This window comes from Convolutriloba macropyga, unplaced genomic scaffold (genome assembly GCF_964194025.1).
Source record: "Convolutriloba macropyga unplaced genomic scaffold, txConMacr16.3 SCAFFOLD_5832, whole genome shotgun sequence".
NCBI lineage: Eukaryota > Metazoa > Xenacoelomorpha > Acoela > Convolutidae > Convolutriloba > Convolutriloba macropyga.
In genome coordinates, this window is record NW_027452913.1 from 6,046 (window position 1) to 11,479 (window position 5,434).

General features: G+C 42.7%; 1 pseudogene; it reads left to right on the forward strand.

The window, feature by feature from the left end:
• Nucleotides 1–5,082: 5,082 nt before the first annotated feature.
• Nucleotides 5,083–5,234, forward strand: LOC142357895 (5.8S ribosomal RNA; annotated as a pseudogene).
• Nucleotides 5,235–5,434: the final 200 nt, after the last annotated feature.

Sequence of the window (5,434 nt, forward strand, 5' to 3'; positions counted from 1 at the left end):
ACGAGGAGGTAGTGACTAGAAATAATGATATGAACCTTTATGGTTTGTAATCAGAATGGAATGGACTTAAAAGCTCCATTGATGAACGAGTAGAGGGCAAGTCTGGTGCCAGCAGCCGCGGTAATACCAGCCTCTACAAGCGTATGCAATAGTTGCTGCGTTTAAAAAGCTCATAGTTGGATCTGTTTGAGTAGAACGGCAACATGGTCTTCAGTTAAATCTGTTGACTCGTTCCGCTCATCCTTCGCATCGAAGAAATAGTTTGCACTTAAATGTGACGAACTGTGGAAACGGTGTTTTCACCCTGAGAAAATTAGAGTGTTCAAAGCATCCTTTGGGATCGAATAATAAAGCATGGAATAATGGAGAATGACCCGCTACTCGATTGATGCCGGTTGGCTGAGTGCGGTAATGATTGAAAGGAACAGACGGGGGCATTTGTATTGCTACGTTAGAGGTGAAATTCTTGGATCGTGGCAAGACAAACTACTGCGAAAGCATTTGCCAAGAATGTTTTCATTAATCAAGAACGAAAGTCAGAGTATTGAAGAGGATTAGATACCCTCGTAATTCTGACCATAAACTATACCAACCTACAATTTGTCAAAGTCGATCTTGACTTGGCAAGAGATTAACCGGGAAACCAAAGTTTATTGGTTCCGGGGGAAGTATGGTTGCAAAATCGAAACTTAAAGGAATTGACGGAAGGGCACCACCAGGAGTGGAGCCTGCGGCTTAATTTGACTCAACACGGGAAAACTCACCCGGTCCAGACATCTTAAGGATTGACAGATTGAATATCTTTCATGATTATATGGGCGGTGGTGCATGGCCGTTCTTAGTTAGTGGAGTGATCTGTCTGGTTAATTCCGATAACGAACGAGATCTTCTCCATCTAAATAATGAAATTCACTATATGTGAATTCAAACACTTCTTAGAGGAACTATGCGGAATTAAATACCGCAGATGAAGTGAGGCTATAACAGGTCTGTGATGCCCTTAGATGTTCTGGACTGCACGCGCGCTACACTGTGTACTTTTAGATTGAGTACTCAGCCCTTGGTCCGAAATGGACTGGGCAATCAGAGAAAAGTACAGCGCTTCAAGGGGATCGTCTGTTGTAACTTGCAGACGTGAACCAGGAATTCCTGGTACTTATGAGTCAACAACTCATAGGGATTACGTCCCTGCCCTTTGTACACACCGCCCGTCGCTACTACTGATTGGATAGTTAAGCAAGAATTGCAAATTCCTACTGTTGGGACTTCGGTCTCCGGCAACGGGATGAAGCGGATCGAGCTTAATTGTCTAGAGGAAGTAAAAGTCGTAACAAGGTTTCCGTAGGGGAACCTGCGGAAGGATCAGTGATTGATTCCTTCGGGCATGGCTGCTGGTAGAGGCCATGTCTGTAGTGCGCATGACGCTCTGTCGCTAGAGATTGCTTGGCAACCAATCTCGAATTATGTATCGAGCTCAAAAACTACTTGTGTGGATACATAGTTCAGCAGTCATGGCAAGGGACTGCTTAAAGGGAGACTAGTTAGCAAAAGCAGCCTAGCAGAACTGCAGCTATCTAGATCTCAGAAGCTGGGTTATAGAAGCCCAGCTATAGACTTGTGAATGAGAAAGGCCTAAAAAGGTCCACAAGTCGCGTGGTTAGAACCGACACGCAAAAATCCCAGCGAGTGACAGAGCGTTGCGCTGTTCAGTGGGAAAGAGTTGAGCTACTCGGGGCGCCCACTGAACTTGCTCCGAGCCAAAGGCTCGAAAAAACACAGCTTAGCCTCAGATCCTTTACATAGAAGGCTAGCTAAAATAAACTTACCTTGGACGAGGGTAAAGTTTAGTCAGTTCTTAGGGGAGAGTAATCCACAGCTTCTCGCCCTCTGAACATTCTCCCAGATATGTAGGTCTGGGAGAGTCTCCTCCTGTTCTTCGGAATCTGGAGGTAGACAAAGACAGTACGATACGATCTTGCATCGGGATGACTAACCGATAATGATCATAATCTGACAATTTTTCCGGCTTGAGGCACCGGAGTCAGATTAAAGACACATACTGAACTAAAGGCGTATGTGCAAAGCTTGTCGGAGTGTAGAGAGTCAAGCTGAGTTGACTCGTCACGTGGTGATGACAACAGCCATGTGCAAAACACTCACAACTTTATCGTCTATGTGGAAAAGGTTGCTAACAGCGCTCTCTATGAGAGGCCCTCGCATATAACTATACGAGGAAAAGGCGATAGAGTTGTTTGAATGTGGGGCAGGTTCATCGACAAGCTAAGTTGATCACATTCTTGTTGTGGCATCCTACTAGAATTGGTCACGGTCTGCACCAACTCTCCCCAAGTTGGCCAGACTTAAAACTAGAAATAAGGTTTGCAGCTATGTGAACCTAGAAACTGTAAAGGAGTTGAAAGAACTTAAAGGAATTGAAAGAGGCCTTGAGGTATATCCTCTTGGTAAAGACCCACAAAAGCTCACAAAAGTGGCTTCGAAGGGCAAAACTGGTTCATCCAAAACAATTGGAGAGCTTAAAGCAGAACCAATTCGAATGAAACACTATTGGTGAAACTTCATCATGAGAACGTCACAAGCTGATCACGCTCTATGATATGACTAGTATTATGTTGCTTCTAGTAGGCTAAGCGCAAGCCGAAACATCAACATGTGAAAGTCGTAGAATTTTGCAATCAAACTGTGGCTAGTACTGTGATGTTACTAGTAACCTGGTGTTCCGTCATATGGCCAAGAGAGCATTTGAAGGCGAAACTTCTGCATGGGAAAGCTGCATCATGATCAAAATTTTATATCGAGTATTATGTTGACGTTAGTAGGCCTTGGCCGAAAACGCAGCATGTGAAAGGTATAGATAAAAGTTATTGTTGCAGTCAGTACTGTGTAGTTACTAGTAGCTGGATTTAAGCTCAAAATGAGACACTGTTGGTGAAACTTCATCATGAGAATGTCACAAGCTGATCAAGCTCTATGATATGACTAGTATTATGTTGCTTCTAGTAGGCTAAGCGCAAGCCGAAACATCAACATGTGAAAGTCGTAGAATTTTGCGATCAAATTGTGGCTAGTACTGTGATGTTACTAGTAACCTTGTGTTACGTCATATGGCCAAGAGAGCATTTGAAGGCGAAACTTCTGCATGGGGAAGCTGCATCATGAACAAAAGTTTATATCGAGTATTATGTTGACATTAGTAGGCCCTGGCCGAAAGCGCAGCATGTGAAAGGTATAGATAAAAGTTATCGTTGCAGTCAGTACTGTGTAGTTACTAGTAGCTGGATTTAAGCTCGAAATGAGACACTGTTGGTGAAACTTCATCATGAGAACGTCACAAGCTGATCACGCTCCATGATATGACTAGTATTATGTTGCTTCTAGTAGGCTAAGCGCAAGCCGAAACATCAACATGTGAAAGTCGTAGAATTTTGCGATCAAATTGTGGCTAGTACTGTGATGTTACTAGTAACCTTGTGTTACGTCATATGGCCAAGAGAGCATTTGAAGGCGAAACTTCTGCATGGGGAAGCTGCATCATGAACAAAAGTTTATATCGAGTTTATGTTGACGTTAGTAGGCCCTGGCCGAAAGCGCAGCATGTGAAAGGTATAGATAAAAGTTAGCGTTGCAGTCAGTACTGTGTAGTTACTAGTAGCTGGATTTAAGCTCGAAATGAGACACTGTTGGTGAAACTTCATCATGAGAACGTCACAAGCTGATCACGCTCTATGATATGACTAGTATTATGTTGCTTCTAGTAGGCTAAGCGCAAGCCGAAACATCAACATGTGAAAGTCGTAGAATTTTGCAATCAAACTGTGGCTAGTACTGTGATGTTACTAGTAACCTTTTCTTACGTCATATGGCCAAGAGAGCATTTGAAGGCGAAACTTCTGCATGGGGAAGCTGCATCATGAACAAAAGTTTATATCGAGTATTATGTTGACGTTAGTAGGCCCTGGCCGAAAGCGCAGCATGTGAAAGGTATAGATAAAAGTTATCGTTGCAGTCAGTACTGTGTAGTTACTAGTAGCTGGATTTAAGCTCGAAGTGAGACACTGTTGGTGAAACTTCATCATGAGAACGTCACAAGCTGATCACGCTCTATGATATGACTAGTATTATGTTGCTTATAGTAGGCTAAGCGCAAGCCGAAACATCAACATGTGAAAGTCGTAGAATTTTGCGATCAAATTGTGGCTAGTACTGTGATGTTACTAGTAACCTTGTGTTACGTCATATGGCCAAGAGAGCATTTGAAGGCGAAACTTCTGCATGGGGAAGCTGCATCATGAACAAAAGTTTATATCGAGTATTATGTTGACGTTAGTAGGCCCTGGCCGAAAGCGCAGCATGTGAAAGGTATAGATAAAAGTTAGCGTTGCAGTCAGTACTGTGTAGTTACTAGTAGCTGGATTTAAGCTCGAAATGAGACACTGTTGGTGAAACTTCATCATGAGAACGTCACAAGCTGATCACGCTCTATGATATGACTAGTATTATGTTGCTTCTAGTAGGCTAAGCGCAAGCCGAAACATCAACATGTGAAAGTCGTAGAATTTTGCAATCAAACTGTGGCTAGTACTGTGATGTTACTAGTAACCTTTTCTTACGTCATATGGCCAAGAGAGCATTTGAAGGCGAAACTTCTGCATGGGGAAGCTGCATCATGAACAAAAGTTTATATCGAGTATTATGTTGACGTTAGTAGGCCCTGGCCGAAAGCGCAGCATGTGAAAGGTATAGATAAAAGTTATCGTTGCAGTCAGTACTGTGTAGTTACTAGTAGCTGGATTTAAGCTCGAAGTGAGACACTGTTGGTGAAACTTCATCATGAGAACGTCACAAGCTGATCACGCTCTATGATATGACTAGTATTATGTTGCTTATAGTAGGCTAAGCGCAAGCCGAAACATCAACATGTGAAAGTCGTAGAATTTTGCGATCAAACTGTGGCTAGTACTTTGATGATGCTTGTAGCCAACCGAATTGGTTGAAAAGCCCAATAAGTAAGCTAACTTGGGAGAGCTTGTTGGAAACCAAATGCTACTAGATTGGTCCAAATACATCCTTCAACAGGGGATCACTTGGCTCGCTTTACGAAGAGGAGCACAGCTATATGTGTTAATTCGGTATGAATCGCAAGATTTGTTTACCGACCTCTCTAACGCAAAAGGCGGTCTCGGCTTCGGCTGTTGACTGCGTCCGATTCAGGGTTATATAACTCTCGATTGAACACATTGATGTTCTATTGTTGGTGCTTCCAATAAAATTGGAACACTTAAAGCAGAACCGATTCAAATAATAGCATTCTGATCAATGATTGCATTCCTTGATCAAGAACTGCTGGAGTCATTGTGATGGCGAATTTTCTTCATAAGAAAATTGCAAAGAGACGGAACTTAATGAGACTAGTATT